This window comes from Dreissena polymorpha, chromosome 1 (assembly GCF_020536995.1).
Source record: "Dreissena polymorpha isolate Duluth1 chromosome 1, UMN_Dpol_1.0, whole genome shotgun sequence".
In the NCBI taxonomy this organism is placed as follows: Eukaryota; Metazoa; Mollusca; class Bivalvia; order Myida; family Dreissenidae; genus Dreissena; species Dreissena polymorpha.
In genome coordinates, this window is record NC_068355.1 from 63,283,158 (window position 1) to 63,301,118 (window position 17,961).

At 35.8% G+C, this 17,961-nt stretch overlaps 1 protein-coding gene across 3 annotated transcripts in view; it reads left to right on the top strand.

The window, feature by feature from the left end:
• Positions 1-9,586: 9,586 nt before the first annotated feature.
• LOC127831994 (major vault protein-like) overlaps positions 9,587-17,961 on the top strand; it is a 39,990-nt gene continuing 31,615 nt past the window's right edge. For 2 of the 3 annotated variants that reach the window (XR_008026616.1, XM_052357125.1), the window contains exon 1: positions 10,385-10,535. The gene's annotated coding sequence lies outside the window, so the exon portion shown is untranslated. Of the gene's footprint in view, positions 9,668-10,384; positions 10,536-17,961 lie in introns of those variants that run through there. The other variant, XM_052357133.1, reaches the window with a different exon arrangement.

Below are 17,961 nucleotides of genomic sequence, written 5' to 3' on the forward strand. Positions count from 1 at the left end.
GAAAAATGGAAGTGAAATTAAAACATATGAGTCAACCGGCCACACGCGAAGTATCCGTATTTATAGGCGCGTTCTACGAAAAAGCCTGTTTTTGTGGTTTGTCGGGCATTGCTTTTTGATTCGATTATTAACAGTATCGAATATCATCGCGCTCATGCTTAATACATCAGTCAATATGGTGGAGTAAATATTGTTAAATTAATCAAAAATAATATTTTTCATTGTATTGTTGAAAACACATTAAGAATCTCTTATTGACATACCATAATTATATTGCTGAATATCTTCATTTAACATTTTTCTGGTCTAAAGAAAATTCCAGGTCACCTAGTTCACGGATAGCGTCTTTATTATATAACAAGTATTTTTCTGGCCGCAAACTCCGGTGATGACCTGTATATAAACTCTGACATTCACACACTGGCCGCGAAGGGAATACCCGATACCTCGCGGGTTGAAATGCAATGCATTAAAGTGAGGCGCTCGCTTCCACTGCTCTTTATCCTTTTACATGTGAACATGTTGACAGGAATATGGAAGTAAGTACTAAATATGAGAACGTAGCCTTTAAGTATAAACGCTTTTGCCCTGGCAATCCTCCGAAAATAAAAGGTGCACGCACAAACTGTATTGATGTCGAGAATTGAGTGTAAAACTGTTCTATCTATTAAGCCTTTTCAGAAAAGATAAAACTGTTTCATGCAGTAAAACAGTGTTACAAAGACGCGGATATGTTTCCAATGTTCTGGTGGTATACTCCAATCAGCCAATGGAATAAATAAAGTGTATTCATTCGTACCTAGCCGCGGGAAATTTTATTTGAATTTTATTGGTCACTTACAAAGGTCAGGTAAGGTGAAAATCTGGCTTAATACAGCTACGCCGAAAAAGTTGTTTCAGATTCGCAAATTTTCGTTTAGTAATGATCTGTGAGGAAACAGTAATACTGAACATTTACCAAGCTCTAAAATAGCCAATAGATGCATCTGTTGATGATTTAAAAACCTTAAAATTATAAAGCGTTGCAAGGCGAAACGATTAAATAATTTGGAGAGTTCTGTTGTTGTCGTTATAGTTTGTGAAATTACGCGGATAGCTTATATAAAGTATAAAAAAACTTTCTACATTGCGTGAGCGCGTATGGCTGAGAGGTCTAAATGGATTGTACTTTTACTCCAGGACTCCAGGGGTCAGTGATTCGAACCCAGTTGTGAGTTACTTTTTTTTCTTTTTTAAATTTTGTCCTCGATTTTCCACTGGAGCTTTTTATTTCCAATTTTAACAATTATCAATATAAAGAATTTAATTATAATATTCAAAACATGCAAAAATCTGTGAAAAGGCCCCTTTAGATGTATCCCAATTGCACTTATATATCCCTATTATATTTTGGTGAATTGTTGCCGTTCCAAACCGATTTGCGACACAGGAGACAATTCTGATGTAGCTGGCAATATTAAATATTGAAAACCCGTAATAACTCTACACGTAAGTTTCGGACACTCTAAGGTTTCGGACACCCTCTTTTTCGCAAAAATAATTATTTTTGTGACTCTTAATTTTCGGACATACTGGTTTTCGTCCATAATTGTGTCTCTAAATTTTCGGACAATATATTTTGCAGCGCTATTCAAAATACTTTGACCCTGTTTTCGCCTAACGTGTGAAACTTCGAGCATGGATTTTTACAACCAAATTAAGGTCATAAAACCTGGCAGATGCATGCCTGAGGGCAATCGACCATTACATTAGAGCAATTGGGTAACTATCCATGTATACCGGTAGAAAACAATGGATTCCCACAAAAGCATTTGGAACAGTGTCGTCCTAAGCAGAATATTTATGTTTTTACTTTTTTTTTTTTTTTCATATCAGGAAAGAGTAAGCAAAACTGTGATATTTGTTTATTTCAAAGCAGAAAAAGAAGAGTAAATCACAATACAATTATTGTACATTGATTTATTTGTTTTATAGCAATATAATTATAATTTGCGGGCACCTTTATTTTTGTCTCATAATTTTCGGACACCTGTAATTTTTGAATATTTTTCGTATTTAAAAGTTCGACTTTTTAAAGTAATAACCTATGACGAAATGTATAAAATATCCGACTATTACGAGTAAGAATTGCGATGAAAATGCAAAATGCTTCCCACATTGTCTTTATATGTCTATATCTATATTGAAAAACTGTCGTTAATTATTGAATGGCATTATTTATGTATTTTGTACATGTATAATGTTTAGCAACCTCGCTTACTCACAAATAAAGTACTTGTCATACTAACGTATATATCTTGAGTATCTTTTCTGGGTTCAAATAAATATCTATCAATTAACACTTATAGGTCGATCTTTGATTAATTTATGAAAAAAGCCAAACTGTCTTTGACTCATTTAAATACTTAAAAGCTATGTTAAACTGATATAAAGAAATATCAAAGCCAAAGATTTCGACTTGCATACATAAACTTTTGCACGTTAACATACATACTTTGTAATGCACATCAACCGTGCTCTTATTTCAAGGTGACTCAAAGGTGAGATGGGCGAAGTGTACTCATGTGCTTTATTCTCATGTATATATGATTTTGCATAAATCACTATAAAAACTATACTAAACAAATTACTTACTAACAATAATGTGTTAATAAGGTCCAAGTTCAAATTTTACGAGATATTTATTTGTAATGAAACTTACGGTTTGTCTTTGACGGTGTTATAATTGTGTCTACGCATGCTAAACAAAATGATCGTGCTTGAATATGATTATCGGTAAATACTTCAATGTATATAATGGGTTGTAGGTTAACACTGGTATAACAGATATATATAGAGATGATAGAATAACACAAGCATGTGCAAATGCACAGTCCCACATTATCCATAAGGCTGAGTAGGCAACTCATCGAATTTAAGGGGTCACATGAGACCTTGGCAATTTTTTTTACTAAAATTTACTTACTTGACAAAGCCAATCAGTTTATATCAATGGTATGGTGCGATTAAAGATTGAATATTGTGTTACCAGGTGGCAATAATGCTGTTGATTTTTTAAGATGTCCATTAGGGGCTCAGACTGGAGTAGATTTCAACACACTGCTCTATCACACAGGGCTTGATCCACGGTGCTAAACCCTGCACTGTAAATGTTATGCATTGCGTCTATCAATCAATTATATAAACAAAGCACGTTCTTTTTGCAATATTGTGGGGTATTGTGTGTGGGACAAAATCCAATTTAGGGTATACAAAACCCATATACGCGGGAGCAGACGGATAGATCTTATAATATCAACAAACCGGGCTCTTTCAGAGCAAATGTCGGTCTGTCAAGAAACATTTATTTATAGATCTTTGATTAAAGTATGTATTACAATTCATCATACCGGTATTAACCGATATTATAGTTCGATTAATATAGCATAAAAACACAGGAGAGAAGCCCATAGTCTTATTATTTTTTATATATGCTATAATAGATACAGTTTCTATTAATTATAGCATATCTATCTATCTCTATCTTTCAATACTGCCGGACTCCCCTCGCGGGCAGGTGCGCGTGTCAGTGCAAGATAAAAGGGGTTTAAAAGCATTGAAAAGGAGACTTCAAAGCATGAAAGTGAGGTGAAGATAAACGTGTGATAGTGTTAAACAAGAAGAAACATATTTATAGGTAAAAGTTGTTAAAAGCACTGTTTTGTGCATTCAGGGACGACTGGGGAGTAGAGTGGTGCTAAGGCAACGCTTAAACCCCTCTAGGTCTGTCTGCTGTATAATTGAGGCAGGTAGGCTGTTCCAAAGAACTACGGTGTAAGGAAAGAATGAGAATTTGAAGTAGTTGGCTGATGTATGTATTTGTCTGAATGAGAGTGGGTGCATATGACGAGTCATCCTCATAGGCCTCTCAGGATATGATGGCGGCGGAATGGCTACCAAGTCAAACACAACCTTGCAAAACATAGTCAATCGGGAGAGGTCACGGCGGTACTTTAAAGTCTGCCAGCCAAGTTAAGATTGCATACCGGTGATACTGCTGTAAATGAGTAGTTGTTTTTCACCCCTCGGACTGCTCTTCGCTGTACTTTTTCTATTTTGTCAGTATTATATTTGATATGTGGGCGCCAGACAGAAGGAAGCATATTCTACCTGAGGTCTAACTAAGGTCTTATAGGCTACTTCTCTGATGTTTTCATTTTTAGTCTGTATATTCCTGCGGATGAGACAAAGAGATTTATTAGCATCTGTTGTAATATTGGTAATATGTTCGTTCAAAGAAATATCATCTGAAATAGAAACACCTAAATATTTAGCACTGTCTACGACTTCGCGAATTTGTCCATGTAGCCTATAATTGAAGATGAATTTATGTTTTTTCTTAGATATAATAAGGACGACACATTTACTAGGGTTGAACTCAATGCCCCACAGGTTTTCCCAATGTACTAACTTGTCTAATCAATTTTGAAGAAAGGCGCAGTCTTGCAAGTTGTTAATAGCCAAGTATACAGCAGTGTCATCTGCAAACAAGCGGACTTGAGAAGAGATAGAATTAGGGACTTTAGTACTAAGCCTTGTGGCACGCCCGATGTTACAGGGACTCCTGATGAGCATTCTCCCTCCAGTACAACTGTTTGCGATCTACCAATGAAAAAAAAACTTGATCCAGGAAACTGTCGATTTGTTAACTCCATGTTGCTGTAATTTAAAAAGTAATTTAAGGTGGCTGACTTTATCGAAAGCTTTGCTGAAGTCTAGAAGAATAAGATCTGTTTGCTGACCATTTACAAGATTGCGAGCCAGCTTGTCGAAAAGTTTAATAAAGTGAGTTTCGCAGGATCGTCGTTCCCTGAAACCATGTTGAAGATCATACAAAATGTTATGTTTGTTAAAATGTGCTGTGAGGTTGGAAGCTACAATATGTTCTAAAACTTTACAAAGAATATATGTTAATGAGATAGGTTTATAGTTGGCTGGATCTTGTTTATTTCCTTTTTTTGAACAGTGGTACGACATTTGCAGTGGTCCAAATCTTTGGTAAAATACCTGTGTCACGAGATTTTTTGAAAGAGAAGAGATAGTACAGGTGAGATTTGATGACGAAGATTTTGAAGGACTAGTTGCCTGATGTTGTCTGGACCCGCAGCTTTGTGGGGTTTGAGGTTGGAAAGGAGCTGCAGAACGCCGAGATAGTAATTTCTGGCATGATAGGGTGTCTGCTACTTGAAGAAGAATGAACATTAGAATTTTCGGGGGCTGAAAAGCAAGATTGAGATAGAGTTAGAGGGGACATGGGGCTTAAAACTGACTGAAATTCATGATATTGGCTTTGTCTTTATTTGAAGATTTTGTTGTACCTGAAATTTTATCGTATAATGTCGAAATACCGCATGCATCTTGTTTGGCGCTCTTGATTAGACTGAAAAGTTTTTGGAGTTTAATTTTGAACTGGATTCAACTGTTTCTCAATTTTGGTCTTGTATGCCTAAAATATATATCCAATGTAATTATTATATGAAAATGTGATGGTCTTGTTGATCTGGTGTTTTAGATTTAAATTTTTAGATTAATTTTTGTTGTTTCATTCTTTCTTCATTTTGATGTAGAGTTTATCCCTTTTCCTCAATAAGCGTTTGATGGGCTGTGTTATCCATGGTAGGGAGACTTTTGGACCTATTCTTTTTATGTGAACGTTATCTGAAATTCCTGTGAATATAGCATTACATAATTTCTCCCAGATGAATTCCACTGATGCTGTTGAATAATATGACAAAATATCATTAGACACACCCTCCATGCACTCTTTGAATCCATCTCAGTATATTTTCTTATATTTATGTTTTTGATGCATTTGTGTCGATTTAACACTGGCTGTGAAGGAAACAAGTTCGTGGTTTGAGATACCTGGAAAACAAGAAATATCATTTATTAGTGTGTGATTAGTAGTGAGAAAAAACCTCTTGTACTAACAGTAACCATTTGGGTCAGCCCAAATTCTGAAAGTAAGTAAATGAAATCATCATAAAGATTAATAAAATTACAATTGGGTTTAATAGATGGAACATGATCTGTACTCCATTAGAATTTTGGGTAGTTGAAGTCACCTAGGATCCAGAGATTTCTTTTTAATTTACTTGCAAGATCTAAAGATTTTTCTAAATTCCAATGCGCTGTTGGTATCTGCTGCTTAAAGTCTGTAATAAGCTGCAATGTATAAAGGTTAACATGTTTCAAAAAGCTATTTCACCCAAATGATCTCGCAATCTGTTTTGAGTTGTTTTTGCTCAGATGCGATGATTGAATTTTTGACGAGGATAAATACTCCGCCTCCTTTACTTGATGTGTCTTGCCTGAAAGAGGAATAACCTAAACCTTGTGGAAAAAATTCACTATCTTTATGATCGTTATGTAGCCAGGACTCTGTTCCTACGACAATATCTGGTCGGTGGTGATCAAGTAATGCTATAAATCAAGGCTTTTTGTTCACTATGAATTGACAATTTACTAGGATAAGCTTTAATTTAGGATACTGTTTATCATATGACGCTTGGCGTTATGTTTAAGCTGGCGTACTTTGTCGTCTTGAGTCGGGTGAGTCAGTGCGAAGGTCACTCAAAGTGGAAAAGCTATTTTGCAATTTCAGGGAATCCATGGACAAAGATGAGTTGGTAGAAAAATTTACCGCATCACAAATCGAGCACGCGTCACAGGCAACTAGATGATCATTTGAAGTTTGACTGATGTCCAGTGGCAGCTGATGTGAAACCAATTTATACAGGAGTCACATTCAATGGCTGGTTCATTATCTTCTTTTTGACATCGGGAGACATGGACATAAGTAAAATACATAAATAAAATAATGACATGTTACGTGATGGTTTGACAGGTGGGGTAGGACCGCAGCGGCGCATGCTTTCCAAAAGACAAGTGCAGGCGACTGTTCTGGCTGGACGTAAGCTATTGCCTGTTCACTCAAAAAAGGAATACTGTGTCAGCCTCAGCCTGTGGAAACAACCTCAGACAGAAGACTGTAATAAATACTGTTAACAAAATACCTGAAAACATTATGTGCAGGGAAATTGTTGTTGTTGTTGAAATGTACACAAACAAAATGATACAAAGTATATAAAAATAATACTATGGGCTTCCCTCTTGTGTAAGAAACCACGCCTTTACGAAATAATAATTAATTTGGACGTTTAAACCGACTGTTTGTCAGGCAACGAACCCCAAATGCAATCGTCGTGTCCAAGTGGTGATGGAGGTTTCCTCACAATGCAGTTTCGTCACACTGATTTTATGAAGGAGGGCAGTGGAGTTTTCGTCACACTGCTATATTGTATTGAAAAAAATGATATTGTGCATGCGTTAAAATGATCAATCTACTTGCGTTATTAATCTTGTTCACATCGCGAAATTGTATTACCGAATATACTGGAAATATGAACTTTTTCGAAGTAATGTAATATACCAGTCGTGAGAATTTAACCAATATAAACTATTAACTGTAAAATAATACGGTCTTTTACAACTTTTCTTTTTTCGTCAATCGCGGTTGACAGTCCCTTTAACACTTGCATAACACTTTGAATATTATCCTTTATTCTACCATAATATCAACTTTCTCTTGTCGCGTAATATATGAATTAAACACATACTCGTGGAGCAAATAAAAACACGTCTACACCCTATCGACAACCAATTTACAATCATAAGATATTTCAATTATTGATGACTTGATATTGCAAACATATTAATTAGTGCGTTGCAAACAATCAATTAGCGGCACACGCCTTTAATTGCCAATTAAACGAGTTGGCTTAAATTGGCAGCGTGGATTATACAAACTGTGTGCATTTATACATATAGAGTAAATAGCGTCTGTTAAACAAGAGTATATAACAGGGGAGTTGTTTAATTGCAACAACAAATCCAATCATGGCTTCAGAATATCCATGCGTACACTATGAATGGAACGTTAATGACGATGATCGCGCAATATCGTGTGATCAATGCGCAAAAATCGCAACATCTGTCTTGTGACACAGGAATCATTCTAAGACAGTATCGCAAAATGATGAAGGGTGCTGTAGTCGAATGGAAATGTCGCATATGCAGCCGACCAGCAGAAGTCCTACCGGAGGTACCAATGGAAACCGCCGACATAGCAGAGGAGTCGGAACTCACAGCAGAAGTCCTACCGGAGGTACCGATGGAAACCGCCGACATATCAGAGGAGTCGAAACTCACGATACCTGAGATATCGGAGAGTCAAGATAGCTCATACATGTCAGAACTCTCGAGACACAATAAGAGACCAAGTAGAAGATCGGTCATTTTATATAACTGGCCGGAACATCGAAGCACCGATCGTGCCACTGGACCAATCAATACCGGAGCGTCCTCTAGGTGAAGTAATAAGTGGGGGAAGTAAGATAGGCGGCAACAAGCTGATAAGCAGTGTTGGATAAACATCCACTGCTAGGGCACGTACATTATAAATAATAATGATGTTAATATTATGTATATATAATAATTATTTAAGATAATAATAATTCAAAATAATAATAATTTAAAATAATAATAATCATTCAAAATAATAATAATTCAAAATAATAATAATAATTCGTAATAATAAAAAATAAATAATAATAATAATAATTTCTCGTATTATTTCAGCGTATTTTGCGAAGCAGGTGAAGGCTCTTGCAGAGGTTATGTACGGGTCTAAAAAGAATGTGTTCCAACCGGCAGCAAGCATAGTGGAAGACGACGTCAACCTACCGCAACCGGCGAACCTCATCAGGGCTGCTAACCTCTACAGACAAAACATGCAACCAAAAGACCCAACCGATTTGAACTTTGATGTTATACTAATAATAATTTATGAAGATGATAACGACCGCCATTGATATTCAATAATTGATAATTATATATAATATATTGTAAGATATATTGCAGCTCGATATCGACTTCATCGGCGTAGACTTCTTGGTGGATGACGTGCGTGTGGAACTCGCGCAACTTAAAGAAGCCCGTAGATGGATCACTGACGGAACTTTTAAGGTGGTAAAAAGTCCCTTCTACCAGCTCTTCACAATCCACACCTTCGTAAAAAAGCGAGGAAACTAAACAAGTACCCCTGGTGTATGTGTTCTGATGTCGAGGAGATCAAAGGAGGATTACATCCACGTGCTCACACGCATCAACCAACGTATTGAAAACCCGCAGGTGGGTTGGTTCATGTTGGACTTTGAAGCAGGTAAATTAACAAAACAGTTGTAAGATTGCATTGGTTGGTATTTTAATAGATCTACATGTATAATCAAATCAATTCAATTCAAAACTTCAATTTATCTAAATGTATTTAATTCATGAACAGAAAATTAAAAAAACAACATGTTTTAACATGGAAGAAAGGTGTCAATCAAAGGTGCTAAAGTTCTCCGGTATTATTCACATCTATATATTACCATGGTGACGAACCCTCTACCCGTTTTCAACAGTAAATTCATTGCGACGAAATTGCAGTGTGACGAAACCTGTATAAGTTCGTCATTTCTATTTTAAAATATCTGGTTCCCGACTTTCGTCAAATTGGTAATTGCTATAAATAAATATTGATTAGAAAGTAAGGAAGTGAACAAGACCAACCGCCGGTTAAGTGGTAAGAAATTTCGTTATATGTAACGAAAACATTTCTTTTAAATTAAATAAATATCACCTAATGATACACAAATATTTATTGCAACATTATATATATATATTGTTATTTTGTAAATGTTGAGTATTTCGCAATTTAATTACATCGAAGGCGGGGGTACACCACGGGGAATCATGACAATCGTTCGTGCGTTATAAATATTAAAGAAATGTGTTCTATATTATTATTTCAACACACATATTTTGTTATGCCTAAAATATGATTGTGTGCTCTATTTTAACATGATTTTTTTATTATAAATAGATTCAATCATTTGCATAAACAGAGACGTAGATCTATGTCTCCGGCAAAAATAAATATTACTGTATTAATTGATTTCAACTTCAAGCCTGTACGTGTACATGAGTTTGAGGTATTTATTTATGAGTCCATTTCATAATAATACAATCGCAATTCACAATAGGGATTGCATGTATACAGCCCCCCCCCCCCCGTATTTCGCAATATATAGAAACTGAACTCTTAAACTGAAAACGTAGGCACATTTTATATCACATTGAGACAGACTGTGTAAAGATTGTGAAATCCTTCACACCGAATTGATCAACTGGCAATGTTGAGGTGTATATATTGTTATAAAAATAGATATGAATCAAAGAATTACTTGCTATATATAATTTAAGCCTGTAGACTTTACCTGTACATAGCTAGCTGCATTAGTTCATGCTAGAGAATATCAATTAAAGGATAATTAAGTATATATGTTATATTTTGCATGTTAACTATCAATTTAGTGATATTTCAATAATGATTACTGTGTTCATGAAAGTACTGAATTATAATATTCATTAAATCTCTTTGCAGTATTAATGTAAGTATATCTTATTTGTTGTTATTTGTACTTCAATAAGTTAATTTTATAAAATGTTTACTAAATTAAAGTATAAAACATGGTTCACGCTGGGTAAGCGGATACTTTGATAACAGATGGCACTTCGATACCAGATAACAACAAAAGCCACGCGCGAGAGTTGAGTTATTCAGTTTTTTTGCATTTATGTTCTGTTCATTTGGTTTTCAGAGATGTAACATTGTTTGGTCTATTAATGGTAAAGTACTTCATATTGCGGAGCAAGAAGTTCGTGAAAAAACAGTGGATTATAAAAAAAGAGATAATATTTCATCGATAATCATCATAAATTCGATGATCAGTACGTATTTAAACAAAATAAAAATACTCGAACATAAATCAAAAACGTGCCAACTAATTGAAATAAAAGATCAATATGTCCATTAATGTATCAACATGTTAAATTTTAGTTAACTGACGTATTTGAGGAAATTCAAATGTTTTCAGAGTCGGATGCCAAATTTTCATGGACACTTCTTTTACCGATCATCTGAAAAACAATGGCACTTCGATTCCAGATAACTCGACACTTTTTACCAGATATTACACACTCTATTTAGTGAATCAGAAATGCAGAATTCACTGTTGAATACTGTAATAGTAAGCAGGCAATAAATATAAATGTATGTACTGATGTAAATTAAAAACAAATGACCAAAAAATGTTCATATCCCTTTGGAATATGATAATAAAAGGGAAAGGGAAGTATAAAGGGAAGTGCTTCCTATAAGTAGAGCTCAATGTAAAGGGAGTTTTCCAATCTCTCTTAAATTTTGTGGCTAAGCATTAGTATCGTCTTCATGATGCGATTTTAATGAGCACCAATTACCAAGGATTTTATGAGGTGTATTTGCCGCTTTAAGACCCCTTGCTCCCCTTATCTAGAGTCCTGCTATAAGTTCGATTGAACACAGTCGTGTTGATCCACATGGTCTGTTGTATTTTCAATTATCTTAATCTCAATTTACCACTTAAAAACAAGTTGATTACTTAGACAATGATTTTCGGTTGTCACTTGAAATATATTACTTCTGAAATAAGCATTTGAATCTTATTTAAAATTAGCACTTACAATATTAATTATATGAATTAATAGTAATAAGACTTTTGAAAACGAACAAAGCCATTGGTTCTATTTTACATGTGTATGTAATTATGTTATGCATAGATTCCCAATGTGTCGGGCTTGACAATGCAAATTGATTCGTACTTTAAAATGTTTGGTAAGAATAGCCACAATATACATAAATGCATTTCAGGTAGAAGATAAAACTCTGTTATCAGAGTGCCCAATTTGTTGAAAGTCTCTGTTATCCGAAGGGCCCTATTTCGTGAATCAAAGTATCCGCAACTTCATGAATACCACCTATAAAAACATGCTCTGTCTTGGTTTATATTTCATTGAATACTATCAAAATTTTAGTATTTGAAGCACAGTAATTACTTTACATGCTGGAATATAAAACATTTTTTTGCAATATTTCTAAGTAGTTTTATTTTGTTGAAATGTTTACTGTTCATCCAGTTTATGCTGTTTTCCGACCGAATTTTCTATTTTTTGGGGAAAAAATCTACCATTCTTCCGGGATTTTTTACCAGGTTTTCCGAAGCAAAAAACTGGTTATTAGATTGGCGAATGCGGGCGGGCTGGCTGGCTGGCTGGCGGGCTGGCGGAACAAGCTTGTCCGGGCCATAACTATGTCGTTCATTGTCAGATTTTAAAATCATTTGGCACATTTGTTCACCATCATTGGACGGTGTGTCGCGCGAAATAATTACGTCTATATCTCCAAGGTCAAGGTCACACTTTGAGTTCAAAGGTCAAAAATGGCCATAAATGAGCTTGTCCGAGCCATTACTATGTCGTTCATTGTCAGATTTTAAAATCATTTGGCACATTTGTTCACCATCATTGGACGGTGTGTCGCGCGAAATAATTACGTCGATATCTCCAAGGTCAAGGTCACACTTTGAGTTCAAAGGTAAAAAATAGCCATAAATGAGCTTGTCTGGGCTATAACCATGTCATTCATTATGATATTTTAAAATCATTTGGCACATTTTTTCACCATCATGGGACGGTGTGTCGCACAAAAGAATCACGTCAATATCTCCAATGTCAAGGTCGCCACGACTAAAAATAGATTTATTTTAAAACAAACTTACAAAGGGTGTTAATTTTGTTTGTTCATTTAAAAAGTTCAGTTTGAGTTGTCTCCCTTTATCAGATTTTTTTTCACAATGAAAACCTGGTTTTGTGACAATTTTGTCCCTTGTTTATCTGCATACCCAGTGTGGTTAGTTAAATAAATTATGTTTTCAACATATTAAAAAAGTACAAGTCATTTGAACATTGTGTTTGTTTATTTAGGTTAAATATTTTATTCATCAATGACATCAATTTTTATTATTTAATGTTTTTGAACAAATACAGTTAGAAAATTATCTTTATATTAACTTCAGTTAAACATAATGAATGCACTTAATTTAATTCATAACTGTTCTTTATTGTTTTCTATCAGAACCACTTTAATGTATTCATGTTAGCCATTTATAAGAACTTTGAAATAACTTTAAAGGTGTTACTTCATGAATGTTTAGACAGAGCTTAAAAATACAAAAATCCCTGAATGCAGTCTCAAGAGTATGATCAAAGGAAGTACATAAAGCACTACTTTTTAGCAAAATAAACATACACATAATATCAGATTCAAATGTTAATGACTCTGATGTTTCTGTGACTGAATAATTGAAATTTAGGTTTGTTCATTTTATTGCAAAATGCATTTACTAATGAATGAATGAATAATAAATAATTATCTGAAACATGAGATAATAAAGCGCTTATTAACAGTTGCACTAGCGTTCCCATTCAACCTAATCCTTAAGGTCAACTTCTTTGTGAGGGAGTGCTCTCAGGATCTTTCCGAATTCAAATCAAACTTGTCAGTCATGATTACAATTTGAACTATTTACATTGATGTTTACCTTATTGTCAGCTCACAACAACATTGTCAGTCTTAATGTGATCAGGTAAGAATGCCCTCATTGCAGTCCCCATTAAAACGAGAGCGCCGATGGCGTTAAAAGCATAGGTGCAAGATACAGGGAAGAATGGCGTCACGTGGTATAATGTAGTTCGATATCGCCATCCGCGAATTTCTCAAATCAATAATTTCAAACAATTACCGACTATTTAAATAGATAATCTTTCCATTTACATCAGTGTATGAAACGCTTATGAAAAATAATTACCCAAGCCTTTCAAATTTAAGCACGGACAGATCTGTATCGATTCTTTTCTCTATTCTTTTCACATATGAAAATAGACGCTACCCTATTCGTCTGCGTCAAGAATTTGTCGTAAAACTTGTGGTAAGCGTTAGATGCAGACGTGCACAACAGATTGAGTTCTGAATACAGATTTCTGAATGCAGATTTTTATAGAAACTCCTCACAGCAGTTACTTCCCTTACTTCGCCCGGTCAGTAACTTCTAGTATAAGGGAGGCCACTGCGTAGGAGATTGAGATTTATAGTGCAGATAGAATTGTTTTACGAACGAAATTTGTTTTAGGTTATAAGAAGATTTTTTGACATAAAACGGTCTTAGAAAAATTCACTAAAAACGGTGTCAGCAATATTCTTGGAAGAAAACGTTAGAAAAACGTTTCAAAAAAAAAATTGTAAGAATGACCATATACTAAATTAAATAGATATTTCGTCTGATTTTTGATCAGGTAAGGCTTCATAAAGGGCAACCGATGGATGTGGATTTTCGAAATGTGGTATATACCATAAGCATAGGTGCGTAAACGCACCTATGCTAAAAACTGATAAGCTGTTTGAGAACCCTTTGTTTAGGATGCTTTTGGAATTGCCAGGATTCAAAATAAAATCAGAAAAAGTTGATTTTTATCTGTAAAACAAAGCAGTAAAAAGTAACACATTGTTCATGTTTGAGGCTAAAAAATGTATCTCCTTGATGAAATAATATTGGGAATCAAATGGCATAAATAATAACATTGTTATGTTTTTTTATCAATGCAGGTTTATGTAAGGTTGCTTAGCAACTTGCTTAATATATTTTGAAACGCTTTGTTGGAAATGTTTGTTCTGGATATCAGACCAAGTAATATTTGCTGCGTGTACACTAAACATAATCAAGTAAATAGATGTGGTAGTAGTTTACACCCATGTCAATATTGATTGAGTTAACTATTATTGAACCATTAGACCTCAAAGTTGTTATTGGTGTAAGCTGGTTAAAATTTAGTGTAAACTTAATGGAACACTGCACATAACAAGAGTTTACAATCGGGGTATAAATTCTTCTGATTTTACAAGCTATAAATTTTACTGATCGTACAAGCTATAAATTCAACTGATTTTACAAGCTAGCACATTAACATCTGTGTTATACTTGTACTATTGCATGTGTATGCATGTTCTACAATTTTCATGCGACTGGATTCAATATGACATATGAAGTTGAAAGCACACAAAAATAATAAAATTAACAGTATTTTGATAACCAAAAATAATGCACAATTCCATAATATCCCTAACACCAAAAGCAACTTATTAATTATTATTAACTTTCACAAATTTATACATTTTGTGCTGCTATTTCTTTAAATTCCTATCTACATTCAATAGTTGCAATAATCCAACTCCTGGCTATTAATCCTCCATGTCACACTCACAGGGATATGTACCTACATGTATTAAAGTTCAAAGCATTCAAGAAGAACTAGTACATTCCACAGAATCTCATGTATTATGGTATATTATACAATTTTTTAACTGTATTTTTGGCGCTTTTGCATAAGCAAATGTAGAAACAAGTTCCATCAGTTCAATGTCTCTAGAAATTTCATTCATTCAAACCTTAATGTCATCTCTTATACAATCAAAGTTACGGTAAACTTAGTTATTAAACAATAACTATCATCAATAGCCCTCCGAATCCAATTTGTTGTGAGTCAGCTGTCCAACTAGTCAATCGGTCATTTTAACACTTGCTAACATTATACTTAATTTACCTACAAAGTGTGCAGAGGGATACAAAATGATTTTGTATAATGTAACAAGTGTGAAAACAGCTTGACTCCACAAAATTGATTCAATCCATTTATTACTTAAGGGCGGCAATTATTTATATTTGTAAGGTAGCTCTTAGTGCGGCACTGCCGCCCCAACAAGTAGCTCATAGTGCGGCACTGCCACCCCAACAAGTAGCTCATAGTGCCGCTTTGCCACCCCAACAAGTAGCTCATAGTGCCGCACTGTTGCCCCAACAAGTAGCTCATAGTGCCGCACTGTTGCCCCAACAAGTAGCTCATAGTGCCGCACTGTTGCCCCAACAAGTAGCTCATAGTGCCTCACTGCCGCCCCAACAAGTAGCTCATAGTGCCGCACTGCCCAGGGCTCGAATTAAGCACTCGCAAACAGGCCATTTGCGAGTACATTTTAAAAAACACGTCTAAAATGCGAGTGCAACATTTAGATACTCGCCATTTTTTGCGAGTTGGGGAAAAAACAAACAAGGTGCTTAAAGATCTTGGATTAAATACAAGATTTGTTCGCCGATCGAAAGTCTTCCGACCAAGTACGAAAATAATTAAACCCCGTCTAGTTTCGATCTAAAAATAGATCTGAAAATTGGAATTACCCTAATTTGCATAATGTATTTCAGCGGTTACTTCCGTTCTAGCAGAAATAATTTTACGAAATATTTTTTAAAATATATTTACGCTCTGCACTGTATCTTTCTGCCGATATAGTTAGTAAAGAACATTGAAAATTATATTATTGCAATTGAAAGTATGTTATTCCCTTCTTAAGTGAAAATTGGCGATAGTTATTCAGTATGAAGTTTTTTTTAAAACGAAGCTCATTTCGTTAATTCCTCATTCTTATAAATAGACGGAACACGTTTAGCAGACGATTTAAAAACTCAAAAATGTCGTCTACTAAAAAAATAACTAGCTTTTTTGTGGCGAATTCCTCCGTCTCCTCTGTGGAAGACAAAAAAGCCGAGGCCGAACCAGATAAAAAGAAATGCCAAAACAGTTAAGAAATGGGAAGACGAGCTAAAAATAACTTTGAACACGGAGAGAGACCAAGACGGCAATGTGTGTAAGATGTTCTGCGATTCATCTGATTGGTCTCTACCCCCTCAGCAATGCTGAGTGTGAAAGATGCTTTTCTGTTATGAAAAGGATAAAAAGTGATTGGCGATGTTCACTAAGCACTGAAAGGATGGACCAATTAATGCGAATCTCTATCAGAGATAATGAGGGGTTCCAGCCACGCAGAGCTGTGAATAGGTGGTGGATCAGTGGCAACAGTAGCAAAAGGCCAGATGTCGCCCCATATGGACCGAGGCATTAACTTTGGATGATATAACTGATATAAAAAAAAATACTCTTTACACTCAATTGTGTTACAATGTTGCTTTGAAGTTTTTAGTTAAAATAAACATAGGTCCATCCTTTCAGTGCTTAGTGAACATCGCCAATCACTTTTTATCAACCAAAGGATGCATTATTATGAAAACTTGTATTGCGAGTTGGAAATAAAAAATGCGAGTTGAAATATTAACAACTAGCAATTTTTTGCGAGTTGAAAAAAAAAAGTAATTCAAGCCCTGAAGTAGCTCATAGTGCCTCACTGCCACCCCAACAAGTAGCTCATAGTGCCGCACTGTTGCCCCAACAAGTAGCTCATAGTGCCTCACTGCCACCCCAACAAGTAGCTCATAGTGCCTCACTGCCGCCCCAACAAGTAGCTCATAGTGCCGCACTGCCGCCCCAACAAGTAGCTCATAGTGCCTCACTGCCACCCCAACAAGTAGCTCATAGTGCCTCACTGCCGCCCCAACAAGTAGCTCATAGTGCCGCACTGTTGCCCGAACAAGTAGCTCATAGTGCCGCACTGCCACCCCAACAAGTAGCTCATTGTGCCTCACTGCCGCCCCAACAAGTAGCTCATAGTGCCTCACTGCCGCCCCAACAAGTAGCTCATAGTGCCGCACTGCCACCCCAACAAGTAGCTCATAGTGCCGCACTGCCGCCCCAACAAGTAGCTCATAGTGCTGCACTGCCACCCCAACAAGTAGCTCATAGTGCTGCACTGCCGCCCCAACAAGTAGCTCATAGTGCCTCACTGCCGCCCCAACAAGTAGCTCATAGTGCCTCACTGCCACCCCAACAAGTAGCTCATAGTGCCTCACTGCCGCCCCAACAAGTAGCTCATAGTGCCTTACTGCCACCCCAACAAGTAGCTCATAGTGCCTCACTGCCGCCCCAACAAGTAGCTCATAGTGCCGCACTGTTCCCCCAACAAGTAGCTCATAGTGCCTCACTGCTGCCCCAACAAGTAGC